Raw genomic sequence first — 13073 nt, 5'->3', positions numbered from 1 at the left:
CTCATGGAACACTTGCACTTTGAACTGCATCCCAGCCACTCTACGATCAACTCAGGCACACTCACCTATGGACCATCAGGATCCCGCACCACCTTCAGCAACCTCCTTACCGACTTCATCACTCCCATCGCCATTAGACCCAACAACTTCCTCCTGCTCGACGCTCACAACATTCATCTTGATGACTCCATGGAACCCCCAGTGCCACAGGCCTCCTTGAGATCCTAACAACATCTGACTCAAGCAGCTCATACAAGGTCTGACTCACATTGCCGGACACACACTCGCCCCAATCTACATAGCAAGCAGCACGATTATCTTCAGTCACCTCTCCTTGCCAACATGGATGGACTATTCCATCATAAGCTTGCACATCAATGCATCCCATCCCAGCACACCAAATGCAACCATCTACTTTAGCCACAACTGGAATCAACACCCTGGCCCATATAAAGAAGATCAGACATGCAAGAACTTGTGCTCAAGTGTCACTTGGCCATTAGGGAAAGTGTCGACATCGCTAAGCTAGCATGAGTCCAGCAACCATGATGCTGCTTTTGCATGCATTACTACATGGCTGTTGTTTTTGCAAGATTCTGTTTATGCCTTTCACAGGAGAACCCTACAAGAACAAAAGAGGGAACCTGAAAACAGATACTCAGAGAGGCTGGCAGGGAAAATGTCAATACAAGAACAAAAACCTCTCAGGCAATTTCTTTAAACATTGGTAGTATATCCAAAAATTATTGAAATAAGTACATTGCCCCACACAGAAAAGATATTTTAGAAAAATATATCGTTTCTTTAATTATTTTACATAGATTCCTTAGTGAATCAAAACAATCCGCAGATAAGTAATCATCATATATAAATCAATACATTATGTAACCCATAAGACCGATTTCTACATCCCTCACGCATCTCCATACAATCTGCTCAATCACACCATTCAAATATAACAGTCTCACCAATTTGAACCAACTCAACAGCATACACTAAGAAAATTATACAGTTAACACACTATAACAACATACAATAAGTATATACAAAAGAGAAGAAGATACATTTCTTTTTAGTAACACACAACAAACGCCGACGCGCGTTTTGGACAGGAAGCCTTGGTCCTGAATTCCTTCATCAGGGCGCATATAATAGGTATAATCCAATTTAACAGTCTTTTTCTTGATTTCAAATTGTATAGACTTCAATCCAGGTTAATGGTATTAGGGGGTTACATAGGGTACTCAGAGAAGTATTCTGAGACGTAATCTGTGGGGGACAATGATATCAAGATTAAACATCATACACATATAAATAATGCTATAGCTGTGGGCATCTTCATCCGAAAAGGAAAAATAGTACAGAATACCATGTACCCAGATCAAGAGTGGCTATGTGCTCAGAAAAAATATAGGTAATGTGCCAAAAAATAGAAAGCAAAGACAAAGATATAGGGCCACGCATCACCTCGATATAACTTCCACCAAGTATCTCAATCCACTCATTTTGGTAAGTTAGTCCAGATACCGAGCGCGACAAAGGAATCAATGAACATACCCTACTCACTTTAGTCTAATGAGAAGACTTAAATCTATTGAGCGTAGCAATACTGGTCTCCTGGAGCAGATATATCAGAATCACTTTAAGCCAGGTCGCTGTGGACAAATATAAGAAACCTACATGAAGGCACCTATAGTACTTAAGAGATATCATCCTTGTCAGGCAGGTCTTAATAATCTAATAGGATGATGTACAGCTGCTAATGGCTAATGCCCACTCACAAAATAAAGGCAGGACCTATCACCGTTCATTATCTTACCACGTAAAAACCGTCCATAGATCAACGAGTGGCCCCAAATCTAAGTTGGATCAGTACTCGTAGGGGGAATAGAGGAGGTCGTCATACATAGGTTCCACTGGTAAGTAGAGCCTCTTCAAGTCAGGATTTAGCTAGAGGAGGGTAGAACTCTGTCCTCCTTAAATTCACACTGGAAAGTATAAACAAGGCATAAGCAAGTGTAGGGAGAAAGGAAAAAACAAGCAAATATCTAGCATGGCGGCCATAGGTAAATGGGTGTAGCCCAGGGTATCGAAATCGTTACATAAGGGCGCTACACCGGGTTCATACTCCCGCCAACCAGATGACAGGGGCAATCGCATATGGCGGGTGAAAGAATAACGGCCGACTACTACACCCAGCGCCAAAGTCTGCATAATAGCAATAACTAAGCCGGCTAAGCGATATCAACATAACTTGCTCCGTTACGGCGGTCCTAAAAGTCTGTGTCCATATGGTTTGACAGGCGAAACGCTAGGGGCCCGCACAAGCGTCTACATATACTCCTTCTCTAGATACCAACCCAATAGTAATAGCGGGCAGCGTCATAGAACCTGGAAATAGATGTGGGACTGGAGGCAAGCTACACAGTCGCCATCTTGGAGTGGGCAATCCGCAATGCGTTAAAGAATAGCGCTACAACACCTGTCTCCACCTAAGTAGATGTCAAAAAGAGCCCCAAATGTAGGGAAGTTCGTATTTAAAGATATATCCTCCAAAAATTATTTAGTATGTTTAAACAATTACGGGGCAACGTGGCAACAAACACACATATATCTGTATGTGTGAAAAGAACAAATACGCCACTTATAGTTAAGGTGTAAGATACACTAAGTAGAAACGGTCTCAGTAGAAATAAGATAATTAAGAATCACATCCGAGACTTTGTCCTTACACTTTAGTAGGCGGGCTACAGAGTAAGATGGAAAAGGCAACCTAAACCCTAAATCGATACCGGGAGGTTAAAAATAACCGATACAGAATAACGGCATCGAGCTAGGGAGGGGAAAAGGGGGGAAAAAAGCGGGAGGGGAAGGGACAAAGGGAGGGACGGGGGACAGGCCTTTATAGAATCGCGTTACCCCACGGAATGCATTTGTTCAAACCTGTGGTAGCTGTCTGTAGTGTATATATCCAGTAAAGTAAAGTAAAGTCCACATTTGTAAAGCGCACAATCACCCGTAAGGGTCTCTAGGCGCTGGGGGCCGTTGGGAAGATTAAGCAAGCTATTGCCCAGAGTCACATGGTGCTGGGCTAACCTGCCGCCGGAGCCGGGGATCAGTACACCTCTCTCTTACCTCCTAGGCCATTAATGTTATTGTCTTTCGGGTTATGAACCTTTTCCAGGATAAGCCAATTCAGGTCAGTAAGCAGGTGTTGTTTTTCCTGCCAGTGCGCTACTAGGGGAGCCCCCCTCTTGTTATTTCTAATGCAGGACTTATGTTCACTTAGCCTGACTCTGAATTCACGGCTAGTTTCGCCTACATAGCCCTTTGAACGCGGACAAATGATCAGATAGATAACATTGGATGACCTACAATTGGTCATCTCCTGAAAAGTATATTATTTCTTTCCCCAAGTCAATTCCTCTGAGGTAATAATGGTCTCACATGCGTGGCAGTTGCCACATCTATGCCCAGCCTGGCATCCACCCCTGCTATCACAGTGGAGACCCCACCCAGTTACAAGATCTTCTACCACAGCAGGCTCCACAAATGTGGAGGAGACTCTGCAATAATCCACAAAGACACCATCACCTGCATTGCTTCTACGGACAAACCAACCATGCTCATGGAACACTTGCACTTTGAACTGCATCCCAGCCACTCTACGATCAACTCAGGCACACTCACCTATGGACCATCAGGATCCCGCACCACCTTCAGCAACCTCCTTACCGACTTCATCACTCCCATCGCCATTAGAGCCAACAACTTCCTCCTGCTCGACGCTCACACCATTCATCTTGATGACTCCATGGAACCCCCAGTGCCACAGGCCTCCTTGAGATCCTAACAACATCTGACTCAAGCAGCTCATACAAGGTCTGACTCACATCGCCGGACACCCACTCGCCCCAATCTACATAGCAAGCAGCACGATTATTTTGAGTCACCTCTCCTTGCCAACATGGATGGACTATTCCATCATAAGCTTGCACATCAATGCATCCCATCCCAGCAAACCAAAACCAACCATCAACTTTAGCCACAACTGGAATCAACACCCTGGCCCATATAAAGAAGATCAGACATGCAAGAACTTGTGCTCAAGTGTCACTTGGCCGTTAGGGAAAGTGTCGACATCGCTAAGCTAGTATGAGTCCAGCAACCATGATGCTGCTTTTGCATGCATTACTACATGGCTGTTTTTTTTTTGTTGCAAGATTCTGTTTATGCCTTTCACAGGAGAACCGTCTGCTTGGTTCATTCTCTACCTGTCCCTGAACACTGGAGGAGGTCGCTAAACAATGCCCCTTGTTATTCTGTTCTGGTCAGTCCCTAGCACCTAGACAAAACATGCTAACACAGCTGCTGATGGAAACTCGTGCTCTGATATTATGGGGATGCATGTTTAGGTAACACACACTTGGAGAGGGAGCTTCCAGAGCCATGCAGTTCCTATGATGTAGATATACCATCTAGGCACATCCTCTTCCCGCACAGTTGGTTCAGGAACTCAAACACATCATTGCCCCCATTTGGACCAATATCATCAATTCCCCCTTTGCCACTGGTTGTGTCCCAGCATCCCTTCAACTAGGTCAAATCTCCCCCATCCTTAAAAACCCCACCGCTGACCCTAATGACTTTAACAATCTACGCCCTATCTCTAACCTTCCCTTCCTCTCCAAAGCCCTTGAAAAATGTGTCCTGTCCCAATTAGACAACCATATCATCTCCTTCAATCTCCTTGACGTTTTCCAATCTGGTTTTAGAAAAGGATGCAGCACTTAAACTGCTATGCTCAGTATTACTGATGACATTCATCCCTCTCTTGACAAAGGCAAATCCTCCCTCCTTATCCTCCATGACCTCTCTGCTGCCTTTGATACTGACCACCATCCCTCCCTTCTTAATACTCTCAAAGACCGCTTTGGGTTTGAGGGCATTGTCCACCAATGGTTCTCCTCATATCTTCAAAATAGATCCCAACAAATTAAACTAGGTCACTGCCTCTCCAAACTCCAACCTGTCTCACTGGGTGTCCCACAAGGTTCTATCCTTTCCCCAACCCTATTCAATCTATTCATGGAACCACTCACCCTCATTCTCAAACAAGCTAATATCAGTTACCACCTGTACGCGGATGACCCGCAGCTATATTACAAGATCAAGTCCCACCATGACATCCTTCATCGAAATGATACCTTGAATAAAGTCCAAGCTTGGTTCCATCTTAATCATCTCAAACTGAATCCCAAAAAAACTGAAATCATCCTTTTCACTCCCAAAAACAGTTCTGTGCCTATCCAACTCTGGATCAATGATATCAAAGCACTCAACTGCTCCCTCTCCACCTCTAACTCTGTCAAATCCCTAGGCATCAGCATTGATCAGAATCTTACTCCCATCCCTCACATTAAAAATGCGGCCAAAGGTGCTCTCTTCACTCTTCCTCACCTTAAAAAAATCAAACCTTTCATTCCTGCTGATGACTTCAAAATCGTTGTCCAATCTCTTGTACTTTCCAGAATTGACTATGGTAACGCCACCCTTGTTGGCACCCCTAAAGTCCACCTTGCCCCCATTAAATCTGTTCTCAACCTGGCTGCCAGGCTTATCTCTGACTGTAAGCGATTTGATCACATCTCTCCTGTCCTCAAAAACCTCAACTGGCTCCCCATTGAAGGTAGATCCACCTTTAAGATGGCATGTATCACTCACAAAGCCCTTCACCAAAACACCCCCTCCTACCTCTCTGACAAACTACAAAAAGCTGGTTGCTCCAGGTCCTTGAGAAGCACTAACGCCCTTGTCCTCATCCCCCCGAGACTCAAATGTAAAAAGACCCAATCACGTGCATTCTCTGGTAATGCCCCTACGATTTGGAACTCTCTCCCCAAAGATCTTCGCTGCAACCCCTCTTACCCTCTCTTCAAAAAAAGACTGAAGGTGCTTCTTCTCAACAAATATTGGGGTACCTAACGTCGCTGTAATGACACTGTCCTTAATTTGTATTCTCCTCAACACACCCCCTCTTTCTTCCTTTTCCTATTTTCGCTCCCCCTCTCCTTCCTCCCTTCCCTTATTTTTCAACCTTCCTCGTCTCCCTTATTTATCTCTTAGATACTTTCTTTCCTCTTTTCCCTCGTCTAACTGAAATGCCTTTTCCTATGTTAGTTCAATTCTCTATGTAATTTTGTCTCGATGTGTTTACCTATCTATAAAGCGCTCTGATACTCTTGGGTCCAGTAGCGCTATATAAAACCTTTTAAATAAATAAATAAATAAAAAAAATATGGGGTCTGCTGACAAAGCCCAGAGATCTTCTATTATATAATAAAGCTTCTTCCTACCAAGGAGAGGGCGTTTAGGCCTTATAGGGCCAGATGTAGGTGGGAGATTTTGGCCATTTACCGGCCGGTAACGGCCGAATTCGGCCGTTACCGACCGGTAAATGGCCATGGAGATGTAGGGGGATAAAAAACATGCATTTTCGGTAATTTTACCGAATCGGTAATTTTACCGATTCGGTAAAATTACAGAATCGCTAAAATTACCGATTCTGTATATTTTACCGAATCGGTAAATATACCGGTCAGTAAAATTACCGAAAATGCATGTTTGGTATGTAGGTGCCAATTTTAACATTGACACAGGGCTTTGAAAATCTGTATTTTACCATGCAATACAATTGCATGGTAAAATACCGATTCAGGTGTACATGCACATCTGTGCATGTACACCTGTGCCATGTGGCACCCATACATGCCCTTAGGGCATGTATGGGTGCCACATGGCACACAAGCCTAAAACAGGGGTGCCAGAGGGTGTCAAAGTGACACCCCTGCACCCTTGCAAAATTTGGTATTTACCGATTCGGTAAATACCGAATCGGTATTTGATATTGAATCCTATGGGCTTCAAGGCCCATAGGATTCAATATCAAATACCGATTCGGTATTTACCGAATCGGTAAATACCGATTTTTACCGACTCGGTAAAATTTACCGAATTGGTACCTACATTAGAAATACCTACTCTTAATTACCGAATCGGTAAAATTCGGTAATTAAGAGTCGGTATTTCTGATTTTGCTACATCTGGCCCATAGTCCTTTATTCACTGTCTTTATATGATGACATCTACCTTTATGATATATGGCCTTGCTGCAGTTCTAACTCTGTTAGGTTTGCGCATTTTGCTGCTGGTTGCGGCTCGTATGTTGCGTTTTAGAGCACGATAGTTAAAATAAACATTTTGAACTATATTTGTGGTTCGGTAAGTTCTTATTGTGGACATGTACGAGAGAGTATGCAAAAAGGTGTGTCTTGTTACCGTGCTTCCTGAGAGATCTCGGAGTGTTGTGTTCTAGGGGTGTCTAATCATTTGATTCTTCATCAGTGTGTAGGAGAGCAAGCAAAACACTATAGCTAGTCAGTCCTGAGTTCATGGGCACTAAGGTGGTGGGAAGGCTTAGCCCCTATACACCGAGGTCCCATATTCCTGCGCATAGTTCTGTGTATGTGCAGAACCCCTGCCTCGTGGCACCACAAACGTTTGGTCTGGTACTTATTTGCACGACCCCTGAGTAGTGCTTGTGTGTGTCCACAATGCCCTCTCACCAGTTTCCAGAGACGTCCGTGGTGTAAGGGCTTAGCCTCCTATATTTGATGTTTATAGGTTTTTCAAGCTTGGATTTAAAAAGGTTCTTCTTTCTATATTGGCCTGCCTTTATTTCGCACTTATCAATTACTTGAAGTTCCGTTGACTGCTTTGCAGCACACTATATGGTTTAATGGCGCTTTCCTCACCCTGTTTCTTTGTTCCATTTAGGCCCCTTATCAGTAGATGATGCCACATGGCCCATTTTGGCTACATTTACATCACATCCAAATTACCTTCATGTTCCTATCATAGAGCTAAGACAATTGCATACATCGTTCATACATATACACAGGGCTGTAATACAGTTTATGTCACGCAATGTTCAGGTGACTCCGCCTGGAGTTGCTGCACACCCACCGGGACATGGTGGTGATCTTGTTATTAGTCCCATCATGATTAATTCAGTGATGGGTAGACATCCTCAGATTAGGGATGATAACCCTTAATGACTTGCAGAAGAATTTGAGCAACTCAAAGCTGTTTTTCCACATACTACGCCTGTGGAGAAACATAGGATCCTTACCATGAGTTTACCTAAAGGACTATTCCCAATTTGGCTGATTGCACCACCTGGGGGAAAGTGTTTGTGGTGGTATATTTGACAGCCCCCCATGACCTTTCTTCCGTCCGTACTTAAAAAGGTTCAAGATGAACACGGGCTGAGACTGCCCTGGAGTTGGGGATGAGATTGGTGGGGGTGTTCCCTATTGTTTCCGTTATGATCCTTGCTAACGTCAAGGGGGAAGCAGTTACCTTACAGGTGAATCAGCGCCTAAAGGTGGTTTCCGACGTGGCTAAGCAACATGAATTGCCAAAGATTATTGCTAAAGTATATAAATCCTTAGGAAGAAATAACCTGGGTATTAAACCTTTTACACAAACACAACAAAAGACCCAACCTGAAAAGGATGGTCATCCAGTCTTTCCTAAAAAGACTTGGAATAGGAATCAGCAGCAGCAACAGCAGAAGCAAGGTTCGCGTGCTGGTTCACCGACACCTGAAACTTCTGAGCGTAGATATGATTTGCATGACTGCTCAAAAATTAAGTCACCAGAGAGGTTCCACGTTCCTGATCCTCACTGTACTTGTTCATTTAAGGACTCGTCAGATTCACAGTTCGGGTGTGGAGAGCAACAGAGTCACAGACAAGGAGATTCCATTCAGTAAAGAGGTGATCCGCCATTCCAGTTTGATGTAAAAGCCAAACCAGAGGGACTGCTTCCTTTTCGGGCCCCATTTCAAAAGAAGAAAGTTGCCGCTTAGACAGCAAAATATGCCTCAGATGGTGAGAACCCTGCTCCTCGATTGGAGATGAGCGGTGACACTCCTTGACAGCACAGTGGAAGTTACCATAGTGCGGGAGGCACTCCATCCTTGTTTGGAGGCAAGAGCAACTGATACTTTCATCACAGTGGAAACAGCTGACACACAAGTTGCACCCCCTGATAGGTTTCAATTGAGGGTGATATTAAACATACAATTAAGGGTATCTTTTGGGACAACCTTACCTCCTCCTATGACATTTTGTTGGCGGAGACAGATTGGCCTCATCCATTTGTTTTGTCTTCTTCCCGAGGGGAAGATATAATACTCCCTAGTTTTTCCTGTTACATCTCTGAAGAGTCTGAACAAGCTTACATTGCGAAGTGGACTTTGGCCCTGAGCGCTGGCTGTTTATCATAATCAGGTCAGCTGGGATAAAGATTTGCCAGCACATAAAATACCTTTACGTTGTATGCCCCAGCCGCAGGCGCAATATCCGATCAGACGTGAAGCAAAAGCATCCGTTAGTGAAATTTTGACCCAGTTGGAATATCAGGGTGTTATTGAACCCTGTGTTTCATCCTTGAATAATCTTCTTTTTCCGATATCGAAGCAGGACGGTTCATATCGTATAGTTTTGGGTTACAGACATTTGAACAGTAACATTCGTACATTTGCCGTAAAAACCACAAACAGCTCTGCGTTAGTGAATATTATTGATCGTAAAAAATGCAAGACAACGCTGGATATTTCCAATGGTTTTTATAGTCACAATTTAGCTCCTGGTAGCAGTGATTTGACTGTATTTACCGCGTGCGGCAATCAGAAGCGCTTTACGCATTTGCCTATGGGATATAGTAAAAATCCCGGGGCTTTTGCTGTACGTGTTGTGTCTCTATTACATGACATTGACCCAGATGCATTCTCATACGTTGGTGATATTTATTTGACAGATGATGAATTGATCACTCGTCTTGTGCGAGTGGATCGCATCATTCTCTCTTTCGCAGACTTAGGTTACTAATTTAATTTTGCCAAGTCACATGTCACTTGTTTAGCGGTTCTCTTTTTGGGCTATGAGCTCAATAATGAGGGTCAGGGGTTGGTCCCCTTGTTGAAAATTAGTACGTTTTGGTGAACATTATCTGCGCCATCTTGCCTCTTCCCCTGATGCCACACTTTTGTCGTGCGCGCCCGCCATTTTAAGATGCCCCGATCAGAACAAACCCTTTTGCATGCCGCTGGCCCCTGACATAGCCCTTTGCCTTCGCTAAGCCTGCACGCTGACCACCCCCTGCTTGCACCTGCCTTGAGTCATAAACCCCTCTTCGGCGCTGCTCTGCCCCAGGCCCTCATCCTGTTCCCAGCGCGACACCTCCCTGCTTTCCTTTCATGATCTCCGGCCCTTAGATGCAAACCCCCTTTTTCCCCGTGTGCCCGTTTTGTCCTCCCCGTTAGTAAAGCCGACACCCAGCTCTGCCGATACCATCCTTGCCCCTCCCCGTACAATAGAAAGCTTCCCCCATCAAAGAATCCCCGGGTTGATCAAAGCCCCCACCCCATGAGACCCGATCAAACCCCCCACATTCCGTGAATCGGCGGATTATCCAGCTGCGCGATGCTCATCACCTGTTGTGACTAGGGTGGGGACTTCAACTGTAAATGTGTATGGGAACGGGCCCAAAGGGGAGTTCCGAGAATGTCTTTTCCGTACATCAAAGCTTTAACATGTATGTGTAATCTACAATAAAGTCATAAATGTGTGTATAAGAGGCCAGGCCTCAGGAATACAGTTAGAGCACCTCAGAACGATACCTTCTGTCCGTTTCGTTGTGTTCTCCTCCGGAGAGAATAAAAAAACCTTGTTTCCTGCTTTCCAGTCTCCAGCGCCTGCCTCTTCATTTGATTTAATAACTAGAGGGTCACAGAGGCAATACCGCCGGGCAAATATCGATTGTCCCCGACCCGATTGAACTTTTTACAATTGGCGTCCCAAGCGTGGGGCCCATCAGCGACTCGTGGATCCAGTGGGAGAGGTCCCGACGACAGAGTGAACGACTGCAACGATCGGGAGAGCTCTTGCCCAATAGACCCTCGTCTGGCAGCCGATCATCCGAACTTCACTAGTTCCGAACAGACCTCTCTCGAGTGATCTACGGTCCTGACTGGGAACCATCAGGAGTGCCGTGAGAAATACGAGAAAAAGAGGACGATCGGGCGCTGGATTCGGAAGACAAGAAACCGTCCACATGGTCCGGGTAAGGTCGTGTTGCCACGACAAGTTGCGAAAAAAATTTGTTTGATTGCTTGATTGTTCAAAAATACTAGTATTGCTCGTTTTATTTTTATTTATTTTTTATTTGGAGATTCACTGTCTGCAAACGGAGAAACAACAGGCTCTCTCTCTTTGCAAGCAGTGGAGGATAGGCAGGGTAGCAGCCGTGCTTGTTTTCTTTCTCCCCCACTCAATAATTGCTTGAAACTGAACTGTTGTTCGCAAAAATATTGTTTCCTGGAGATTCCCTGTCTGCAAACAGGGAAGTGACCACCCTTTTTGCAGATAGTGAAAAGGGTAGGTAACGCAGATCTTTGCGGTCCTACTCATTCTCCCCATTGTTATTTATCGGTCTTTTGGTTTTTTGGTCCATGAGGTATTCACTGCCTGCAAACAACGTAGAATAGAAATATTCTGTCTAGTCTTTGCACCTAGTGATAAGATAGGCAGTGCTGACTTTTTAGTCCCTCGTTACGAGCCGTCATGTCTGTCTTCTCCCCACTGATAAATAGCCTGTTTAGCCCGGACCGGGTGTTAGAGGTGGACCATATAGCTCCACTAGAAGGCACCCCTAATAAGGACATGTTCATAAACTATGGGTTAGTCACCATAGCTTATAATAAATTATGGCACAGGTATACCGAAGAGAGTCAAGACAAACAGTGGCCACTGGCAGGATCCTTTGACCTTGATAAAATAGAAACGTTAGAAATAGCCCTTCGAAATAATAAGACAACGCCAATTATGCTCGACAGTCTCGGTATGTGGCGCAGAGAGGCTACGAAACGACAGAGAAAAGACGAGGACAAACCAAGTAAAGAAATATACCGACAGGACAACCCCAGGACACCGCTACCCACAACTTATCCCCCGACACTATGCAAAGGACGACCAGACTTAGGGTCAGACCAATGCGCTTTTTGTAGGTATGTCGGACACTGGAAAGCCCAATGCCCGACTCTACTGAGCGTGAGTAAAGGCAAAGGGCCGACAAGAACGACAGACCGACAGTACGAGAAAAGGCGCGAGACAAAGAAGAACCCGACTTACATAGACAGACCAGACAGAACTACCACGTTTGATTATGCCCGATGGCACAGATTTCGCCAGGAAAATCTCAGCGGCATGCTCAAGTTCTCCTAGGTCGGGCAATGTCAAGACGGGAACCCAGCCTCGTTTAAAATTCACAGACGGAAAGAGATAATTATGACCAATAACTGTTTTTATATTTGTCTTGGGTCTTTGTATGTCGTACTTGTACTGTCCCCCGTCTGAGTTTGTGTGTATGTAATGTACAAATCTGCGTCATCCCTCTACACGTGTTTCCGTGTTACTCGACCTCTGTTAGCAGAAACTTAGCATAAAAGCAACCTGGAAAGAAAGAAATGGTAAAACAAAATCCGTAGACCATTAATGAACTTGAACTTTTAATTTAACACAACAAACAAGGAATAATAACGATAAACTGTAGAAAATGAAAGTCAAACAGAACATTCGCCCCCCCCCCATTCTGGAACCTTCCAAAGTAGGGCAGGGTTACGGCTACGCCCAACCAACGGCAACCCATATAAGGCGAGCCCGGCCGCCAACTCTTGGTCAGGAAATCTTAACGTATGGGGGAGCCGGAGGAGAGGCAGGAGCCCGCAGCCTGGGCATTTGCAGGTAGTCCCGCCACATGTCTCCTTGGCCGGCCGCAACGGGCCTGGAAAGACTAAGGTAGTCCCGCCACATGTCCAGAGGAGAACGAGGCACCTCTTCCTTTTCTCTTCCGTCACAGCCGCAGCAGTCCTGGACGGCGGGATGTCCTGCACGTACCTCCACAACAATTTGTCCAAGTTGGGCTGGGAGGGAGAGGCGACGCGGACG

This window comes from Lissotriton helveticus, chromosome 8 (genome assembly GCF_964261635.1).
Source record: "Lissotriton helveticus chromosome 8, aLisHel1.1, whole genome shotgun sequence".
Classification (NCBI taxonomy): Eukaryota; Metazoa; Chordata; class Amphibia; order Caudata; family Salamandridae; genus Lissotriton; species Lissotriton helveticus.
Note: the sequence above shows the minus strand (reverse complement) of the source record.